This window comes from Musa acuminata, chromosome BXJ3-4 (assembly GCF_036884655.1).
Source record: "Musa acuminata AAA Group cultivar baxijiao chromosome BXJ3-4, Cavendish_Baxijiao_AAA, whole genome shotgun sequence".
NCBI lineage: Eukaryota > Viridiplantae > Streptophyta > Magnoliopsida > Zingiberales > Musaceae > Musa > Musa acuminata.
This window is the reverse complement of record NC_088352.1, coordinates 20,789,789-20,813,578: the sequence shown is the minus strand read 5'-3', so window position 1 is coordinate 20,813,578 and position 23,790 is coordinate 20,789,789.

Below are 23,790 nucleotides of genomic sequence, written 5' to 3'. Positions count from 1 at the left end.
ACGTTTAGACGTAAATCTGCGTTTAGACGTAAATCTGCATTTAGACGTAAAACTACGTTTAGACGTAAAACTGCGTTTAGACGTAAATCTGCGTTTAGACGTAAATCTGCATTTAGACGTAAATCTGAGTTTAGACGCAAAACTGCGCTTAGACGCAAAACTGCGCTTAGACGCAATCTGCGCTTAGACGCAAAACTGCGCTTAGACGCAATCTGCGCTTAGACGCAAACTGCACTTAGATACAAACTGAGAATTTGCTTTTGCATCATAATAGTTTTTGAACAAACGCAGCTTTTGGTTTTTAATCGCTGTAAGATTTCCGCTGCACTAATTCACCCCCCCCCTCTTAGTGCTCTCGATCCTAACAATTGGTATCAGAGCAAGGTTAACTCTCTAAAGAATTAAAACCCAAGAGAGATGGCATACGCCGGAAACCAAGAGGGGCATTCAATTACACGTCCACCCATGTTCAGTGGAACGGACTACACTTACTGGAAGACCCGAATGAGGATCTTTCTTATTTCTATGGATTTTGAACTGTGGAACCTTGTTGAAAATGGATTTTCAAAATCTTCTCTTCCAATGATCGATTGGAACGATTTGGAGAAGAAAGCTTTCGCTCTTAATGCAAAGGCTATGAATGCCTTATTTTGCGCACTTGATAAAAACGAGTTTAATCGTGTTTCAACTTGCGAAACTGCTTTTGATATTTGGCACACACTTGAAGTGACCCACGAGGGCACGAGTGAAAGAGTCAAAAATCAATCTGTTGCTGCATTCTTTTGAACTTTTCCGAATGAAACCGAGTGAAACCATTGGCGACATGTTTACCCGTTTCACGGATGTCGTCAACGGTCTAAAAGGACTCGGAAAGAGCTTTTCGGATTTTGAGCTTGTTAATAAGATACTAAGATCCCTTCCTAAGAGTTGGGATCCTAAAGTCACCGCCATTCAAGAGGCAAAAGATCTGCGAAATTTCCCTCTTGAAGAACTAGTCGGGTCATTAATGACCTACGAAATGACTTGCAAAGCTCATGAAGAGCAAGAAGACATCCTTCCAAAGAACAGGAAGGATATGGCACTTAAAACTTCTGAATGCCACTTGAGAGAAAACTCAAGTGATGAGGACTGTGATGATGACTTGGCACTTTTGACAAGAAAGTTTAAAAAATTCTTCAAAAGAAACAAGTTTAAAAACGATGTGAAAAATAAACTTGAACCTAAGAAGGACCAAGTGATCTGCTATGAATGTAAAAAGCCGGGACATTACAAAAGTGATTGTCCCCAAGTCAAGAAAAGAACAACAAAGAAGAAGGCGCTCCAAGCAACATGGGATGATTCGAGCGCATCCGAGGAAGAAGAATCCAACACCGAGCAAGTTGCTCATTACGCCTTTATGGCCATCGAAGAGGAGGTAACGGATTTATTAGATGCTGATTTATCTTTCGATGAATTATTAAATGCCTTCCATGATTTATTTGATGAATGCAAAGTTATAAATAGAAAATACAAGTTGCTAAAAAGGGTACATGATAATCTTACTTGTGAGTTTGATAAGTTAAAAGTCGAACATCATGATAGTTTAAACTCATGTATCAAATGTCATGATTTAGAAACTATACAAAAAGAAAACTTGCTGCTTAAGGACACCTTGAAGAAATTCGAGGTTGGTAGCAAGTCATTAAACATGATCCTTACAAACAAGGGTCATGCTCCCAAAAGAAGTGGGATTGGATTTGTGAGGAGTCCTCACCGAAATCCAACTACCTTTGTAAAAGGCCCCATCTTACATGTTCAAAACCAAACCAAGTGCAACTTTTGTTGCAAATCTGGACACAAGACACATTGTTGTCCATTTAAGAAAATAAGTCCAAACAAATTAATTTGGGTTCCTAAAGGAACCATGATAAACTCTATGCAACATGATAGAAAATGTAGATCTATTTATGAGGCACCCAAAAGCAAATGGGTTCCTAAAGATCATTCGTTCCTATAAAAACATTAAAAGTCTAGGCCGGAGCAAGAAATAATGTTCTGCTCCTTGACTCTCAATCGTCATAAACCAAGAATCAAAATGGGACTCGCAACGCTTAAGTAACAAGTGGAAGCTATGAAATCACAAATACGATACAATTAGAAATATATCATATCCAAATTCACATACCTCCCTGATCTTCAAAACCTGTTCATCTACGAATTAAATTCTTGTAGAAACTAAATATGTCATGATCTTAAAAGGGACACCAAACAAACATACGTACGCACGTTAAAAGATCTATCTTACAAAGAGCTTCTTCCTTAAATAAAAACTCATACGAAATCATGTAACAAACATCAAATTGCTCTGAAACTCTCCTCAAGGCAAAGGCTCCCTAATCAAATCATCTTAAGAACTCACCTGCTGCAGGCGGTGGCACCTCTCCAGCTGGCGGTTGCACCTCCAGCCATCACGGGTTGCCAGAGGTTGCACCGCTCCAGCCAGAGGTGCAACCGCCAGCAGCTCTGATCTTTAAAATCACGCTAGGGCCGGCTTAGGAACCGACCCCAACTCACCCCCATTTCCTCCTCTACTCTTCCAAGTCTCCTCCATTCCCATTTCACTCCTCTAAGCCTTCCAAATACCTCTTATTTCGGAGCAAAACATCAAGAATCCTTCCTTCTCTTAAAGATTTCACAAAGGTACTCTCTAAGAAGCTCTTAAATTCTGTTTTGTTCTTCATTTACTTTAGCTCATCATCATCCCTCTAAACAGCAGTAGTAATGGGATCTAGTAATGGGATCTAGAAGATCCTCAAGGGACAAGGGAAAGAGGAGAGTAGTAGAAGAGTTTGATCTCACTCTTTTTGATTCCAAAAACCATGCTGAAAAATTTCTCTCCTTCGAACTAAGAAGCATCAATAAGGGAAAATACGTAGATCTGAATGAACTAAGAGATGTAGAGACTATCCATTGGTTTGCAAACCTAAATCTACTTCCCATTTTGCAGATCAACGAACCCATTTATCCTAGACTAGTTAGATTGTTTTATAACAACATGCAAAAAGATGATGAAGAAAGGATATCAACCTATCTCTTAGGACAACACATTTCAATCACTGATAGATTCATTTGTGATATGATAGGTATTCCCATGAAAAGCATAGGACTTTACTTCAAAGGATCATGGGATGAAAAAACTATTGAAACATCCTACGTTGAAGCCTTAGGAACAATCCTTGCCAATCCTAACGTAGAATCTATTCCTAAAAGTTGTGAACATCTAATGCCCTTTAACACTAAGATACTTCATCATATCATGACTAGTATAATTCTTCCTAAGCAATACCATCATGATGAAGTGAGTCAATTGGAATTAGGAATTATGTACCTAATTATGAAAGAACGTGACATTTGTCTTGGCTATCTGATCCAACAAAACATGTTGGAATTATCTACGAAAGATATGATGCTCCCATATGGTGGAATTATTACTAGAATAATGAAAGCTTACGACATTCAAATACCACTAGAAGAAGAAGTAATGAAATCAGATAGATACAGCATAATAAACAAAAATCTACTTCACCGACTAAGATGTCACTATAGAAACGGTAACTGGGTTAGAATGCCTAGAAGAACTAATCCCCCTGAACCTGAACCTGAACCAGAGCCGGAAACCCCAGTCTTTAGGAGTACCCACTCTCCTCCAATCTGTCCCTTTGAGGAAACACATCCGGTTGAGCAAACTCACACATCATCCATCGAAGATATTGGGATTCGGATGGACCGATTTGAGCAACGACAAGAACGGCTTGAACTTCGACAAGATCAAATCCTAACCGAGCTACAACAAATCCATCGACAATTTGACTCTTTACTTAGGCACTTTAATCTTCCACCTCATGAATAAGCTTGTATAAACATCTGATGTTTTTGATATGACATGTTGTAAACTCCTTATGTTATTCATGAAGGACTTTGTCCTTATGGTTACCTGATATGATGTACATATGTTACCCTGATATGGTTATCTTTGTCTGTGTAAGCATATTTGCAAACATCTCTTGTTGTTTATCTCGGTTTTTGCACTGAAACTAAAAAGGTTTAAAAGCCTATGCCTTGAAAATATGAAGCAACATACCAATGTAAGTTGATAAGTCAGCAGTATGACATTGATATGGTTGCTATTGCTAATATGATTGCTATCATGCCATGTATCAAACAAAATGTGCATCATACGAGCTGATATCTTACCATGTGATGCAATGCTACACTTGCTGAAATAAAAATCCTGCTATGCAATATGATATAATGCTGCACTTGAAATAATTGTGTTACTACATCAAAATTATTTTTCGAATGTTATTACTATTACATGCCTTGACAACGCTTGATCAAATAACATGTTGCAAATTATGTGACAAATATTTTTAACCAAATGCATGTAAGAAGTTCATTTTTCGGGTTGTATGCTAAAAATGGGATGTTCCCGTACACTCTTATGAAAACTCTTTGGAAAATGACTTTCCTCCGTCAAGCAAAAAACAATAAAGAGATATATGTGTCATGACTTCCTTTATATGCTTGATAATGCTATCATGCTTTTTGTTGATGACAAAGGGGGAGAAAAATATGAATTGATAAACACTATGTCATAGCTGAACTGCCATAATCATATCTATGTCATAATTGCAAATAGTTGAGTGATGCTATAAACAATGTTATGCCATCCTTGCATCACCAAGAGATATGTGAACATGTACTATAGTTTGCATCATATCTTGAGTTGATATTGTGAAGAAAATGCAAACTTACTAGAAAATCTCAAATGTGAGCATCATGTAAAAAGTCCTTCGTAGCTTTATATGATTACATGATGAATGGTTACAAACACAATCATACAAACTTGATGATGTATGTCATGCCTTGACATAATTCTTGAAGAGATACATCATGATAGGCATCATGATGGGAGCATTGATAAGTTTAACTGATCTAACTTATCAATACGTCACTTGAATTCTTAGGTCTTGGATTCAAGGTTGACTTATCTCAACTATGGCATATAGATAGGGGGAGTTAAGGACAACTCCTTTATCAATTGATTGTCATCATCAAAAAGGGGGAGATTGTTGAATCTCGGATTTTGATGATGAAGTCAATTGTCATTTGTTATCTAATCTATGTGTTGAGATAAGTGTGCAGGATTAACTACGATGAGAGTAAGACAAGCAGCAGGAGTTGCGCCGGAGTCAAGATCATGATCACGTTGGGAGTTCGAGAGTTCGACGAAAGTTCGGACGGTCGTCGGAGGTTCAGAGAGAACAGATCCGAGAAGTCCAGAAGCTTGCCAAGCGAAGCTCGTCGGAACTCGCCAAGTGGATCGTCGCAAAGTCCAGGAGTATGCCGGATGTCCGCAGAAGGATCACCGAGGGTTATCGGTTGATCGACGGAAGTTGGCCGGAAACTCGCCGGAAGAAGCGATTGACGCATCGGAGCAAAGCTGCAGAAGTTGTCTTAGAGTTAATCGTAGTTAGCATGATGATTAAGCATGAAAATGGGAGGTGACCCCATTAGCTTAATCTTGGGGCAATTGGGCCCCTGAAAAGATTCAAAGTGGGTCGAATGGAGTGAACCATTCGGACCCTGATTGCACCAGGAGGTGCAACCGCCCCAGCCAGGAGGTGCAACCGCCTGGGCTGTGGGGTTGAGAGGTGCAACCGCCCCAGCCAGGAGGTGCAACCGCCTGGGCTGTGGGGGTTGAGAGGTGCAACCGCCTGGGCTGCGAGGCTGGGAGGTGCAACCGCCCCAGCCAAGAGGTTGCACCGCCAGAGCTCAAGTTCCGAGCTCTGCCAGGCGATACAACCACCGAGCTCTGGCAGAGAGGTGCATCAGCCTGAGCTCAGTCTCGAGCTCTGCCAGGTGATGCATTCACCAAGCTCAGTCTTCGAGCTTTGGCAGAGAGGTGGATCAGCCTGAGCTCAGCTTGGAGCTCTGCCAGGTGAGGCAACCACCGAGCTCTGTTTCGAGCTCTGCCAGGTGATGCAATCACCAAGCTCAGTCTTCGAGCTCTGCCAGGTGATGCAACCATCGAGCTCAGTCTTCGAGCTCTGGCAGAGAGAAGCAATCGGCAGAGCTCAGTCTTCGAGCTCTGCCAGGCGGTGCCACCTCTCCAGTCGAGAGGTGCAACCGCCTGATCCCAGAATTCTGGGATTTGATCGATTTGATCGTTTTGAGCTCGAATTTTGAATTGGGTTGGGGCCTATAAATACCCCACCCATTCAGCACTGAAAAGATACAGACCTATACCGAAATCGTGATCTTTTCTGTGAATCTAAAGAGCTCAAAAGTGTTGTAAAGCCTTTAAGTCTCCTCCTTCTGTTCTTCAAGTTTTCAATTGTAAAGTGAGGAGAGAAAGGTCTGTAAAGGTTGTCTCCTAAGCCTGCCAAAAGGAGAGAAATTGTAAGAGGGAAGTTTGGCCTTCGCCCATTGAAGGAAGGCACCTAGTTGACGTCGGCAACCTCATCGGTGGAGGAAGCCAAAAGTGGAGTAGGTCAAGGCTGACCGAACCACTCTAAATCTCTGGTTTGCGTTTACTTTCGAGCACTTTATCATTACTGCAAACCTCCCTCATCACTACTGCTCTCTGCGCTTTCACGAACAAGTTCTAAGTGCTGTTCTTCCAAATCTGCTTTCAGACGTAAACTCGTATTTTCATACATTACAGTTTACGTTTACGTTTGATTCTGCAGAACTGTTTTCCGTGCTTTTACGAACGAGCTTCCTTGCAGTTTACGCTTACATTTTAATCCTATTAATAACTGCAATCTGTCCTCTACGATTTTACGAACGAGTTTCAACATTTAGACGTAAAACTGCATTCAGACGTAAATCGGCTTTCTTCGCTCAATCATCAGATTTCAGTTTACGTTTACGTCTTGGTTTCAACTGCATACTGCCTTCTGCGAGTATACAAACGAGTTTCAAAGTTTAGACGTAAATCTGCGTCTAACTGCGTTTAGACGTAAATCTGCGTTTAGACGTAAAACTGCGTTTAGACGTAAAACTACGTTTAGACGTAAAACTGCGTTTAGACGTAAATCTGCGTTTAGACGTAAAACTACGTTTAGACGTAAATCTGCGTTTAGACGTAAATCTGCATTTAGACGTAAAACTACGTTTAGACGTAAAACTGCGTTTAGACGTAAATCTGCGTTTAGATGTAAATCTGCATTTAGACGTAAATCTGAGTTTAGACGCAAAACTGCGCTTAGACGCAAAACTGCGCTTAGACGCAATCTGCGCTTAGACGCAAAACTGCGCTTAGACGCAATCTGCGCTTAGACGCAAACTGCACTTAGATACAAACTGAGAATTTGCTTTTGCATCATAATAGTTTTTGAACAAACGCAGCTTTTGGTTTTTAATCGCTGTAAGATTTCCGCTGCACTAATTCACCCCCCCCCTCTTAGTGCTCTCGATCCTAACAATTGGTATCAGAGCAAGGTTAACTCTCTAAAGAATTAAAACCCAAGAGAGATGGCATACGCCGGAAACCAAGAGGGGCATTCAATTACACGTCCACCCATGTTCAGTGGAACGGACTACACTTACTGGAAGACCCGAATGAGGATCTTTCTTATTTCTATGGATTTTGAACTGTGGAACCTTGTTGAAAATGGATTTTCAAAATCTTCTCTTCCAATGATCGATTGGAACGATTTGGAGAAGAAAGCTTTCGCTCTTAATGCAAAGGCTATGAATGCCTTATTTTGCGCACTTGATAAAAACGAGTTTAATCGTGTTTCAACTTGCGAAACTGCTTTTGATATTTGGCACACACTTGAAGTGACCCACGAGGGCACGAGTGAAAGAGTCAAAAATCAATCTGTTGCTGCATTCTTTTGAACTTTTCCGAATGAAACCGAGTGAAACCATTGGCGACATGTTTACCCGTTTCACGGATGTCGTCAACGGTCTAAAAGGACTCGGAAAGAGCTTTTCGGATTTTGAGCTTGTTAATAAGATACTAAGATCCCTTCCTAAGAGTTGGGATCCTAAAGTCACCGCCATTCAAGAGGCAAAAGATCTGCGAAATTTCCCTCTTGAAGAACTAGTCGGGTCATTAATGACCTACGAAATGACTTGCAAAGCTCATGAAGAGCAAGAAGACATCCTTCCAAAGAACAGGAAGGATATGGCACTTAAAACTTCTGAATGCCACTTGAGAGAAAACTCAAGTGATGAGGACTGTGATGATGACTTGGCACTTTTGACAAGAAAGTTTAAAAAATTCTTCAAAAGAAACAAGTTTAAAAACGATGTGAAAAATAAACTTGAACCTAAGAAGGACCAAGTGATCTGCTATGAATGTAAAAAGCCGGGACATTACAAAAGTGATTGTCCCCAAGTCAAGAAAAGAACAACAAAGAAGAAGGCGCTCCAAGCAACATGGGATGATTCGAGCGCATCCGAGGAAGAAGAATCCAACACCGAGCAAGTTGCTCATTACGCCTTTATGGCCATCGAAGAGGAGGTAACGGATTTATTAGATGCTGATTTATCTTTCGATGAATTATTAAATGCCTTCCATGATTTATTTGATGAATGCAAAGTTATAAATAGAAAATACAAGTTGCTAAAAAGGGTACATGATAATCTTACTTGTGAGTTTGATAAGTTAAAAGTCGAACATCATGATAGTTTAAACTCATGTATCAAATGTCATGATTTAGAAACTATACAAAAAGAAAACTTGCTGCTTAAGGACACCTTGAAGAAATTCGAGGTTGGTAGCAAGTCATTAAACATGATCCTTACAAACAAGGGTCATGCTCCCAAAAGAAGTGGGATTGGATTTGTGAGGAGTCCTCACCGAAATCCAACTACCTTTGTAAAAGGCCCCATCTTACATGTTCAAAACCGAACCAAGTGCAACTTTTGTTGCAAATCTGGACACAAGACACATTGTTGTCCATTTAAGAAAATAAGTCCAAACAAATTAATTTGGGTTCCTAAAGGAACCATGATAAACTCTATGCAACATGATAGAAAATGTAGATCTATTTATGAGGCACCCAAAAGCAAATGGGTTCCTAAAGATCATTCGTTCCTATAAAAACATTAAAAGTCTAGGCCGGAGCAAGAAATAATGTTCTGCTCCTTGACTCTCAATCGTCATAAACCAAGAATCAAAATGGGACTCGCAACGCTTAAGTAACAAGTGGAAGCTATGAAATCACAAATACGATACAATTAGAAATATATCATATCCAAATTCACATACCTCCCTGATCTTCAAAACCTGTTCATCTACGAATTAAATTCTTGTAGAAACTAAATATGTCATGATCTTAAAAGGGACACCAAACAAACATACGTACGCACGTTAAAAGATCTATCTTACAAAGAGCTTCTTCCTTAAATAAAAACTCATACGAAATCATGTAACAAACATCAAATTGCTCTGAAACTCTCCTCAAGGCAAAGGCTCCCTAATCAAATCATCTTAAGAACTCACCTGCTGCAGGCGGTGGCACCTCTCCAGCTGGCGGTTGCACCTCCAGCCATCACGGGTTGCCAGAGGTTGCACCGCTCCAGCCAGAGGTGCAACCGCCAGCAGCTCTGATCTTTAAAATCACGCTAGGGCCGGCTTAGGAACCGACCCCAACTCACCCCCATTTCCTCCTCTACTCTTCCAAGTCTCCTCCATTCCCATTTCACTCCTCTAAGCCTTCCAAATACCTCTTATTTCGGAGCAAAACATCAAGAATCCTTCCTTCTCTTAAAGATTTCACAAAGGTACTCTCTAAGAAGCTCTTAAATTCTGTTTTGTTCTTCATTTACTTTAGCTCATCATCATCCCTCTAAACAGCAGTAGTAATGGGATCTAGAAGATCCTCAAGGGACAAGGGAAAGAGGAGAGTAGTAGAAGAGTTTGATCTCACTCTTTTTGATTCCAAAAACCATGCTGAAAAATTTCTCTCCTTCGAACTAAGAAGCATCAATAAGGGAAAATACGTAGATCTGAATGAACTAAGAGATGTAGAGACTATCCATTGGTTTGCAAACCTAAATCTACTTCCCATTTTGCAGATCAACGAACCCATTTATCCTAGACTAGTTAGATTGTTTTATAACAACATGCAAAAAGATGATGAAGAAAGGATATCAACCTATCTCTTAGGACAACACATTTCAATCACTGATAGATTCATTTGTGATATGATAGGTATTCCCATGAAAAGCATAGGACTTTACTTCAAAGGATCATGGGATGAAAAAACTATTGAAACATCCTACGTTGAAGCCTTAGGAACAATCCTTGCCAATCCTAACGTAGAATCTATTCCTAAAAGTTGTGAACATCTAATGCCCTTTAACACTAAGATACTTCATCATATCATGACTAGTATAATTCTTCCTAAGCAATACCATCATGATGAAGTGAGTCAATTGGAATTAGGAATTATGTACCTAATTATGAAAGAACGTGACATTTGTCTTGGCTATCTGATCCAACAAAACATGTTGGAATTATCTACGAAAGATATGATGCTCCCATATGGTGGAATTATTACTAGAATAATGAAAGCTTACGACATTCAAATACCACTAGAAGAAGAAGTAATGAAATCAGATAGATACAGCATAATAAACAAAAATCTACTTCACCGACTAAGATGTCACTATAGAAACGGTAACTGGGTTAGAATGCCTAGAAGAACTAATCCCCCTGAACCTGAACCTGAACCAGAGCCGGAAACCCCAGTCTTTAGGAGTACCCACTCTCCTCCAATCTGTCCCTTTGAGGAAACACATCCGGTTGAGCAAACTCACACATCATCCATCGAAGATATTGGGATTCGGATGGACCGATTTGAGCAACGACAAGAACGGCTTGAACTTCGACAAGATCAAATCCTAACCGAGCTACAACAAATCCATCGACAATTTGACTCTTTACTTAGGCACTTTAATCTTCCACCTCATGAATAAGCTTGTATAAACATCTGATGTTTTTGATATGACATGTTGTAAACTCCTTATGTTATTCATGAAGGACTTTGTCCTTATGGTTACCTGATATGATGTACATATGTTACCCTGATATGGTTATCTTTGTCTGTGTAAGCATATTTGCAAACATCTCTTGTTGTTTATCTCGGTTTTTGCACTGAAACTAAAAAGGTTTAAAAGCCTATGCCTTGAAAATATGAAGCAACATACCAATGTAAGTTGATAAGTCAGCAGTATGACATTGATATGGTTGCTATTGCTAATATGATTGCTATCATGCCATGTATCAAACAAAATGTGCATCATACGAGCTGATATCTTACCATGTGATGCAATGCTACACTTGCTGAAATAAAAATCCTGCTATGCAATATGATATAATGCTGCACTTGAAATAATTGTGTTACTACATCAAAATTATTTTTCGAATGTTATTACTATTACATGCCTTGACAACGCTTGATCAAATAACATGTTGCAAATTATGTGACAAATATTTTTAACCAAATGCATGTAAGAAGTTCATTTTTCGGGTTGTATGCTAAAAATGGGATGTTCCCGTACACTCTTATGAAAACTCTTTGGAAAATGACTTTCCTCCGTCAAGCAAAAAACAATAAAGAGATATATGTGTCATGACTTCCTTTATATGCTTGATAATGCTATCATGCTTTTTGTTGATGACAAAGGGGGAGAAAAATATGAATTGATAAACACTATGTCATAGCTGAACTGCCATAATCATATCTATGTCATAATTGCAAATAGTTGAGTGATGCTATAAACAATGTTATGCCATCCTTGCATCACCAAGAGATATGTGAACATGTACTATAGTTTGCATCATATCTTGAGTTGATATTGTGAAGAAAATGCAAACTTACTAGAAAATCTCAAATGTGAGCATCATGTAAAAAGTCCTTCGTAGCTTTATATGATTACATGATGAATGGTTACAAACACAATCATACAAACTTGATGATGTATGTCATGCCTTGACATAATTCTTGAAGAGATACATCATGATAGGCATCATGATGGGAGCATTGATAAGTTTAACTGATCTAACTTATCAATACGTCACTTGAATTCTTAGGTCTTGGATTCAAGGTTGACTTATCTCAACTATGGCATATAGATAGGGGGAGTTAAGGACAACTCCTTTATCAATTGATTGTCATCATCAAAAAGGGGGAGATTGTTGAATCTCGGATTTTGATGATGAAGTCAATTGTCATTTGTTATCTAATCTATGTGTTGAGATAAGTGTGCAGGATTAACTACGATGAGAGTAAGACAAGCAGCAGGAGTTGCGCCGGAGTCAAGATCATGATCACGTTGGGAGTTCGAGAGTTCGACGAAAGTTCGGACGGTCGTCGGAGGTTCAGAGAGAACAGATCCGAGAAGTCCAGAAGCTTGCCAAGCGAAGCTCGTCGGAACTCGCCAAGTGGATCGTCGCAAAGTCCAGGAGTATGCCGGATGTCCGCAGAAGGATCACCGAGGGTTATCGGTTGATCGACGGAAGTTGGCCGGAAACTCGCCGGAAGAAGCGATTGACGCATCGGAGCAAAGCTGCAGAAGTTGTCTTAGAGTTAATCGTAGTTAGCATGATGATTAAGCATGAAAATGGGAGGTGACCCCATTAGCTTAATCTTGGGGCAATTGGGCCCCTGAAAAGATTCAAAGTGGGTCGAATGGAGTGAACCATTCGGACCCTGATTGCACCAGGAGGTGCAACCGCCCCAGCCAGGAGGTGCAACCGCCTGGGCTGTGGGGTTGAGAGGTGCAACCGCCCCAGCCAGGAGGTGCAACCGCCTGGGCTGTGGGGGTTGAGAGGTGCAACCGCCTGGGCTGCGAGGCTGGGAGGTGCAACCGCCCCAGCCAAGAGGTTGCACCGCCAGAGCTCAAGTTCCGAGCTCTGCCAGGCGATACAACCACTGAGCTCAGTCTTCGAGCTCTGGCAGAGAGGTGCATCAGCCTGAGCTCAGTCTCGAGCTCTGCCAGGTGATGCATTCACCAAGCTCAGTCTTCGAGCTTTGGCAGAGAGGTGGATCAGCCTGAGCTCAGCTTGGAGCTCTGCCAGGTGAGGCAACCACCGAGCTCTGTTTCGAGCTCTGCCAGGTGATGCAATCACCAAGCTCAGTCTTCGAGCTCTGCCAGGTGATGCAACCATCGAGCTCAGTCTTCGAGCTCTGGCAGAGAGAAGCAATCGGCAGAGCTCAGTCTTCGAGCTCTGCCAGGCGGTGCCACCTCTCCAGTCGAGAGGTGCAACCGCCTGATCCCAGAATTCTGGGATTTGATCGATTTGATCGTTTTGAGCTCGAATTTTGAATTGGGTTGGGGCCTATAAATACCCCACCCATTCAGCACTGAAAAGATACAGACCTATACCGAAATCGTGATCTTTTCTGTGAATCTAAAGAGCTCAAAAGTGTTGTAAAGCCTTTAAGTCTCCTCCTTCTGTTCTTCAAGTTTTCAATTGTAAAGTGAGGAGAGAAAGGTCTGTAAAGGTTGTCTCCTAAGCCTGCCAAAAGGAGAGAAATTGTAAGAGGGAAGTTTGGCCTTCGCCCATTGAAGGAAGGCACCTAGTTGACGTCGGCAACCTCATCGGTGGAGGAAGCCAAAAGTGGAGTAGGTCAAGGCTGACCGAACCACTCTAAATCTCTGGTTTGCGTTTACTTTCGAGCACTTTATCATTACTGCAAACCTCCCTCATCACTACTGCTCTCTGCGCTTTCACGAACAAGTTCTAAGTGCTGTTCTTCCAAATCTGCTTTCAGACGTAAACTCGTATTTTCATACATTACAGTTTACGTTTACGTTTGATTCTGCAGAACTGTTTTCCGTGCTTTTACGAACGAGCTTCCTTGCAGTTTACGCTTACATTTTAATCCTATTAATAACTGCAATCTGTCCTCTACGATTTTACGAACGAGTTTCAACATTTAGACGTAAAACTGCATTCAGACGTAAATCGGCTTTCTTCGCTCAATCATCAGATTTCAGTTTACGTTTACGTCTTGGTTTCAACTGCATACTGCCTTCTGCGAGTATACAAACGAGTTTCAAAGTTTAGACGTAAATCTGCGTCTAACTGCGTTTAGACGTAAATCTGCGTTTAGACGTAAAACTGCGTTTAGACGTAAAACTGCGTTTAGACGTAAAACTACGTTTAGACGTAAAACTGCGTTTAGACGTAAATCTGCGTTTAGACGTAAAACTACGTTTAGACGTAAATCTGCGTTTAGACGTAAATCTGCATTTAGACGTAAAACTACGTTTAGACGTAAAACTGCGTTTAGACGTAAATCTGCGTTTAGACGTAAAATCTGCATTTAGACGTAAATCTGAGTTTAGACGCAAAACTGCGCTTAGACGCAAAACTGCGCTTAGACGCAATCTGCGCTTAGACGCAAAACTGCGCTTAGACGCAATCTGCGCTTAGACGCAAACTGCACTTAGATACAAACTGAGAATTTGCTTTTGCATCATAATAGTTTTTGAACAAACGCAGCTTTTGGTTTTTAATCGCTGTAAGATTTCCGCTGCACTAATTCACCCCCCCCTCTTAGTGCTCTCGATCCTAACAATTGGTATCAGAGCAAGGTTAACTCTCTAAAGAATTAAAACCCAAGAGAGATGGCATACGCCGGAAACCAAGAGGGGCATTCAATTACACGTCCACCCATGTTCAGTGGAACGGACTACACTTACTGGAAGACCCGAATGAGGATCTTTCTTATTTCTATGGATTTTGAACTGTGGAACCTTGTTGAAAATGGATTTTCAAAATCTTCTCTTCCAATGATCGATTGGAACGATTTGGAGAAGAAAGCTTTCGCTCTTAATGCAAAGGCTATGAATGCCTTATTTTGCGCACTTGATAAAAACGAGTTTAATCGTGTTTCAACTTGCGAAACTGCTTTTGATATTTGGCACACACTTGAAGTGACCCACGAGGGCACGAGTGAAAGAGTCAAAAATCAATCTGTTGCTGCATTCTTTTGAACTTTTCCGAATGAAACCGAGTGAAACCATTGGCGACATGTTTACCCGTTTCACGGATGTCGTCAACGGTCTAAAAGGACTCGGAAAGAGCTTTTCGGATTTTGAGCTTGTTAATAAGATACTAAGATCCCTTCCTAAGAGTTGGGATCCTAAAGTCACCGCCATTCAAGAGGCAAAAGATCTGCGAAATTTCCCTCTTGAAGAACTAGTCGGGTCATTAATGACCTACGAAATGACTTGCAAAGCTCATGAAGAGCAAGAAGACATCCTTCCAAAGAACAGGAAGGATATGGCACTTAAAACTTCTGAATGCCACTTGAGAGAAAACTCAAGTGATGAGGACTGTGATGATGACTTGGCACTTTTGACAAGAAAGTTTAAAAAATTCTTCAAAAGAAACAAGTTTAAAAACGATGTGAAAAATAAACTTGAACCTAAGAAGGACCAAGTGATCTGCTATGAATGTAAAAAGCCGGGACATTACAAAAGTGATTGTCCCCAAGTCAAGAAAAGAACAACAAAGAAGAAGGCGCTCCAAGCAACATGGGATGATTCGAGCGCATCCGAGGAAGAAGAATCCAACACCGAGCAAGTTGCTCATTACGCCTTTATGGCCATCGAAGAGGAGGTAACGGATTTATTAGATGCTGATTTATCTTTCGATGAATTATTAAATGCCTTCCATGATTTATTTGATGAATGCAAAGTTATAAATAGAAAATACAAGTTGCTAAAAAGGGTACATGATAATCTTACTTGTGAGTTTGATAAGTTAAAAGTCGAACATCATGATAGTTTAAACTCATGTATCAAATGTCATGATTTAGAAACTATACAAAAAGAAAACTTGCTGCTTAAGGACACCTTGAAGAAATTCGAGGTTGGTAGCAAGTCATTAAACATGATCCTTACAAACAAGGGTCATGCTCCCAAAAGAAGTGGGATTGGATTTGTGAGGAGTCCTCACCGAAATCCAACTACCTTTGTAAAAGGCCCCATCTTACATGTTCAAAACCAAACCAAGTGCAACTTTTGTTGCAAATCTGGACACAAGACACATTGTTGTCCATTTAAGAAAATAAGTCCAAACAAATTAATTTGGGTTCCTAAAGGAACCATGATAAACTCTATGCAACATGATAGAAAATGTAGATCTATTTATGAGGCACCCAAAAGCAAATGGGTTCCTAAAGATCATTCGTTCCTATAAAAACATTAAAAGTCTAGGCCGGAGCAAGAAATAATGTTCTGCTCCTTGACTCTCAATCGTCATAAACCAAGAATCAAAATGGGACTCGCAACGCTTAAGTAACAAGTGGAAGCTATGAAATCACAAATACGATACAATTAGAAATATATCATATCCAAATTCACATACCTCCCTGATCTTCAAAACCTGTTCATCTACGAATTAAATTCTTGTAGAAACTAAATATGTCATGATCTTAAAAGGGACACCAAACAAACATACGTACGCACGTTAAAAGATCTATCTTACAAAGAGCTTCTTCCTTAAATAAAAACTCATACGAAATCATGTAACAAACATCAAATTGCTCTGAAACTCTCCTCAAGGCAAAGGCTCCCTAATCAAATCATCTTAAGAACTCACCTGCTGCAGGCGGTGGCACCTCTCCAGCTGGCGGTTGCACCTCCAGCCATCACGGGTTGCCAGAGGTTGCACCGCTCCAGCCAGAGGTGCAACCGCCAGCAGCTCTGATCTTTAAAATCACGCTAGGGCCGGCTTAGGAACCGACCCCAACTCACCCCCATTTCCTCCTCTACTCTTCCAAGTCTCCTCCATTCCCATTTCACTCCTCTAAGCCTTCCAAATACCTCTTATTTCGGAGCAAAACATCAAGAATCCTTCCTTCTCTTAAAGATTTCACAAAGGTACTCTCTAAGAAGCTCTTAAATTCTGTTTTGTTCTTCATTTACTTTAGCTCATCATCATCCCTCTAAACAGCAGTAGTAATGGGATCTAGAAGATCCTCAAGGGACAAGGGAAAGAGGAGAGTAGTAGAAGAGTTTGATCTCACTCTTTTTGATTCCAAAAACCATGCTGAAAAATTTCTCTCCTTCGAACTAAGAAGCATCAATAAGGGAAAATACGTAGATCTGAATGAACTAAGAGATGTAGAGACTATCCATTGGTTTGCAAACCTAAATCTACTTCCCATTTTGCAGATCAACGAACCCATTTATCCTAGACTAGTTAGATTGTTTTATAACAACATGCAAAAAGATGATGAAGAAAGGATATCAACCTATCTCTTAGGACAACAATGGATTAATTGGATTCAATCTTGCCTAGAAACTCCAAAGTTTTCGATACTCTTTAATGGCTCACCTATTGGTTTTTTTGGGAGCACGAATGGCATCCGACAAGGTGATCCACTCTCTCCGTATCTCTTTACTATTGCGATGGAAGGACTTAGCTGTATGTTGGAACACGCAGTCTTAAATGGCAGCATTAAGGTACCCAGTGCTGGTTCTGTTCATATATCACATATAACATTTGCAGATGACTTACTTATCTTTCTCCAAAATGAACCAACTTCAGTAAAGAACCTGGCTACTATTATGAATGACTTTGGTATGGTTTCTGGACTTCAGTTAAATCATGCGAAAAGTAAAGTATATATGAGCCCTTACGTTGAGGATAAGGTCTTTATTTCACAAACTTTGGGGGTTAGTGAAGGAAGCTTGCCAGTTCCTTATTTGGGTCTCCCGCTCATATCCACAGGCATTCACAAAACCCACTGTCAACCTATCTTGCAAAAAATAAAGAATAGAATTTCTTCTTGGAAAAATAGGTTTCTATCAAAAGCAGGACGACTCGAACTCATCCGTTCGGTATTGCACTCCTACTCTATATATTGGTGTAATGCATTTCTTCTGCCTGCTGGACTTCTCCAAGATATTGAACGGTTATTAATGAACTTCTTCTGGAATGGCACAAATGAAAAGGCAATGCATATGGTAAATTGGGATAGCATTTGCAAACCAAAAGATGAAGGGGGGCTAAATTTGAGAAATACTAGAGATTGGAATCAAGCATGTTTGGTACAGCAATTGTGGGATCTTTTGCAAAACAAATGTTCCTTATGGTCACATTGGGTTTCTGCTAAGTATCTCTCAAAGGAATCAATATGGGAAATTTCAATAAGAACATACCACTCTGCAGCTTGGAAAGGAATTTTAAAGGCAAGGAATTGGCTAATCAAACACATTTCGTATGCAATCTCTTCTGGAACTAGTACTAATATGTGGTACGATCCTTGGGTGAATGGGAAGAGTATATTTCAATTATATGGCGACAGAATACGAAAAGATCTTGGGGCTCCCAAAGATTGGAAGGTTTCCGAGTTCATCGCTAACGGTACTTGGTGTCTCCCTAATCCTATTTCTCCTGAAATGTTATCACTTTGGCCGACTATCATAGCTATTCGAATCAGGAACAACTCTTCAGATATACTTATTTGGCCTCATGACAATGGTAAATTTAGTGCCACATCCGCATGGAATCAAATTAGGCAAAGAAATAACAAGTGGGTCCCAAGCAGTTGGACATGGGATCGACCGGGATCACAAAGACACTCCTTATGTACATGGCAGGCCCTTCTCAATAAACTACCTACAATAGACAATATGAAAAGAAGAGGTATCTATCATGTTAACCGATGCTCCCTTTGTTTCCAACAAGAAGAAACTGTTGACCACCTCTATTTTGCTTGTGATTATACAAAATGGATATGGAAGGAGATTCTCCAGCGATTTGAACTCAATAGACTGCCGCAACCAAACTTGCACCAAGAACTAGGCGACCTTATGCAATATTTCTCAAGAAAAGGGCCTCTTACACAACTGGCAAAGGTTATTTTCAGATGTGCTATTTGGTGGATGTGGAAGGAGAGATGTAATAGAATCTTTGAATGTCAACACACAAACAATGCTCAGCTCTTGAAAGAGATTATTAGAGACTCAAGATCCTGTATGGAGCATGAACTCAAAACCGAGCACTTCACCCGAAGAGAAAAAGATATTTTTATCAAATTTAATTTTGCTATTAGCTAAAGATCTTGGGAATGATGCCAAATAATGTACCCACAGATAGTTATAGTCTACAGCATGTGTAGTCATAACTATCGCATTAGCACTCTATGAGTTACTTGGCTTTGTCTATGACTTGTATAGATAAAGCTATTTGTAGAAACTTTACACATAATGAATTTTACTTTACTTACCAAAAAAAAAAAACACATTTCAATCACTGATAGATTCATTTGTGATATGATAGGTATTCCCATGAAAAGCATAGGACTTTACTTCAAAGGATCATGGGATGAAAAAACTATTGAAACATCCTACGTTGAAGCCTTAGGAACAATCCTTGCCAATCCTAACGTAGAATCTATTCCTAAAAGTTGTGAACATCTAATGCCCTTTAACACTAAGATACTTCATCATATCATGACTAGTATAATTCTTCCTAAGCAATACCATCATGATGAAGTGAGTCAATTGGAATTAGGAATTATGTACCTAATTATGAAAGAACGTGACATTTGTCTTGGCTATCTGATCCAACAAAACATGTTGGAATTATCTACGAAAGATATGATGCTCCCATATGGTGGAATTATTACTAGAATAATGAAAGCTTACGACATTCAAATACCACTAGAAGAAGAAGTAATGAAATCAGATAGATACAGCATAATAAACAAAAATCTACTTCACCGACTAAGATGTCACTATAGAAACGGTAACTGGGTTAGAATGCCTAGAAGAACTAATCCCCCTGAACCTGAACCTGAACCAGAGCCGGAAACCCCAGTCTTTAGGAGTACCCACTCTCCTCCAATCTGTCCCTTTGAGGAAACACATCCGGTTGAGCAAACTCACACATCATCCATCGAAGATATTGGGATTCGGATGGACCGATTTGAGCAACGACAAGAACGGCTTGAACTTCGACAAGATCAAATCCTAACCGAGCTACAACAAATCCATCGACAATTTGACTCTTTACTTAGGCACTTTAATCTTCCACCTCATGAATAAGCTTGTATAAACATCTGATGTTTTTGATATGACATGTTGTAAACTCCTTATGTTATTCATGAAGGACTTTGTCCTTATGGTTACCTGATATGATGTACATATGTTACCCTGATATGGTTATCTTTGTCTGTGTAAGCATATTTGCAAACATCTCTTGTTGTTTATCTCGGTTTTTGCACTGAAACTAAAAAGGTTTAAAAGCCTATGCCTTGAAAATATGAAGCAACATACCAATGTAAGTTGATAAGTCAGCAGTATGACATTGATATGGTTGCTATTGCTAATATGATTGCTATCATGCCATGTATCAAACAAAATGTGCATCATACGAGCTGATATCTTACCATGTGATGCAATGCTACACTTGCTGAAATAAAAATCCTGCTATGCAATATGATATAATGCTGCACTTGAAATAATTGTGTTACTACATCAAAATTATTTTTCGAATGTTATTACTATTACATGCCTTGACAACGCTTGATCAAATAACATGTTGCAAATTATGTGACAAATATTTTTAACCAAATGCATGTAAGAAGTTCATTTTTCGGGTTGTATGCTAAAAATGGGATGTTCCCGTACACTCTTATGAAAACTCTTTGGAAAATGACTTTCCTCCGTCAAGCAAAAAACAATAAAGAGATATATGTGTCATGACTTCCTTTATATGCTTGATAATGCTATCATGCTTTTTGTTGATGACAAAGGGGGAGAAAAATATGAATTGATAAACACTATGTCATAGCTGAACTGCCATAATCATATCTATGTCATAATTGCAAATAGTTGAGTGATGCTATAAACAATGTTATGCCATCCTTGCATCACCAAGAGATATGTGAACATGTACTATAGTTTGCATCATATCTTGAGTTGATATTGTGAAGAAAATGCAAACTTACTAGAAAATCTCAAATGTGAGCATCATGTAAAAAGTCCTTCGTAGCTTTATATGATTACATGATGAATGGTTACAAACACAATCATACAAACTTGATGATGTATGTCATGCCTTGACATAATTCTTGAAGAGATACATCATGATAGGCATCATGATGGGAGCATTGATAAGTTTAACTGATCTAACTTATCAATACGTCACTTGAATTCTTAGGTCTTGGATTCAAGGTTGACTTATCTCAACTATGGCATATAGATAGGGGGAGTTAAGGACAACTCCTTTATCAATTGATTGTCATCATCAAAAAGGGGGAGATTGTTGAATCTCGGATTTTGATGATGAAGTCAATTGTCATTTGTTATCTAATCTATGTGTTGAGATAAGTGTGCAGGATTAACTACGATGAGAGTAAGACAAGCAGCAGGAGTTGCGCCGGAGTCAAGATCATGATCACGTTGGGAGTTCGAGAGTTCGACGAAAGTTCGGACGGTCGTCGGAGGTTCAGAGAGAACAGATCCGAGAAGTCCAGAAGCTTGCCAAGCGAAGCTCGTCGGAACTCGCCAAGTGGATCGTCGCAAAGTCCAGGAGTATGCCGGATGTCCGCAGAAGGATCACCGAGGGTTATCGGTTGATCGACGGAAGTTGGCCGGAAACTCGCCGGAAGAAGCGATTGACGCATCGGAGCAAAGCTGCAGAAGTTGTCTTAGAGTTAATCGTAGTTAGCATGATGATTAAGCATGAAAATGGGAGGTGACCCCATTAGCTTAATCTTGGGGCAATTGGGCCCCTGAAAAGATTCAAAGTGGGTCGAATGGAGTGAACCATTCGGACCCTGATTGCACCAGGAGGTGCAACCGCCCCAGCCAGGAGGTGCAACCGCCTGGGCTGTGGGGTTGAGAGGTGCAACCGCCCCAGCCAGGAGGTGCAACCGCCTGGGCTGTGGGGGTTGAGAGGTGCAACCGCCTGGGCTGCGAGGCTGGGAGGTGCAACCGCCCCAGCCAAGAGGTTGCACCGCCAGAGCTCAAGTTCCGAGCTCTGCCAGGCGATACAACCACCGAGCTCAGTCTTCGAGCTCTGGCAGAGAGGTGCATCAGCCTGAGCTCAGTCTCGAGCTCTGCCAGGTGATGCATTCACCAAGCTCAGTCTTCGAGCTTTGGCAGAGAGGTGGATCAGCCTGAGCTCAGCTTGGAGCTCTGCCAGGTGAGGCAACCACCGAGCTCTGTTTCGAGCTCTGCCAGGTGATGCAATCACCAAGCTCAGTCTTCGAGCTCTGCCAGGTGATGCAACCATCGAGCTCAGTCTTCGAGCTCTGGCAGAGAGAAGCAATCGGCAGAGCTCAGTCTTCGAGCTCTGCCAGGCGGTGCCACCTCTCCAGTCGAGAGGTGCAACCGCCTGATCCCAGAATTCTGGGATTTGATCGATTTGATCGTTTTGAGCTCGAATTTTGAATTGGGTTGGGGCCTATAAATACCCCACCCATTCAGCACTGAAAAGATACAGACCTATACCGAAATCGTGATCTTTTCTGTGAATCTAAAGAGCTCAAAAGTGTTGTAAAGCCTTTAAGTCTCCTCCTTCTGTTCTTCAAGTTTTCAATTGTAAAGTGAGGAGAGAAAGGTCTGTAAAGGTTGTCTCCTAAGCCTGCCAAAAGGAGAGAAATTGTAAGAGGGAAGTTTGGCCTTCGCCCATTGAAGGAAGGCACCTAGTTGACGTCGGCAACCTCATCGGTGGAGGAAGCCAAAAGTGGAGTAGGTCAAGGCTGACCGAACCACTCTAAATCTCTGGTTTGCGTTTACTTTCGAGCACTTTATCATTACTGCAAACCTCCCTCATCACTACTGCTCTCTGCGCTTTCACGAACAAGTTCTAAGTGCTGTTCTTCCAAATCTGCTTTCAGACGTAAACTCGTATTTTCATACATTACAGTTTACGTTTACGTTTGATTCTGCAGAACTGTTTTCCGTGCTTTTACGAACGAGCTTCCTTGCAGTTTACGCTTACATTTTAATCCTATTAATAACTGCAATCTGTCCTCTACGATTTTACGAACGAGTTTCAACATTTAGACGTAAAACTGCATTCAGACGTAAATCGGCTTTCTTCGCTCAATCATCAGATTTCAGTTTACGTTTACGTCTTGGTTTCAACTGCATACTGCCTTCTGCGAGTATACAAACGAGTTTCAAAGTTTAGACGTAAATCTGCGTCTAACTGCGTTTAGACGTAAATCTGCGTTTAGACGTAAAACTGCGTTTAGACGTAAAACTGCGTTTAGACGTAAAACTACGTTTAGACGTAAAACTGCGTTTAGACGTAAATCTGCGTTTAGACGTAAAACTACGTTTAGACGTAAATCTGCGTTTAGACGTAAATCTGCATTTAGACGTAAAACTACGTTTAGACGTAAAACTGCGTTTAGACGTAAATCTGCGTTTAGACGTAAATCTGCATTTAGACGTAAATCTGAGTTTAGACGCAAAACTGCGCTTAGACGCAAAACTGCGCTTAGACGCAATCTGCGCTTAGACGCAAAACTGCGCTTAGACGCAATCTGCGCTTAGACGCAAACTGCACTTAGATACAAACTGAGAATTTGCTTTTGCATCATAATAGTTTTTGAACAAACGCAGCTTTTGGTTTTTAATCGCTGTAAGATTTCCGCTGCACTAATTCACCCCCCCCCTCTTAGTGCTCTCGATCCTAACAATTGGTATCAGAGCAAGGTTAACTCTCTAAAGAATTAAAACCCAAGAGAGATGGCATACGCCGGAAACCAAGAGGGGCATTCAATTACACGTCCACCCATGTTCAGT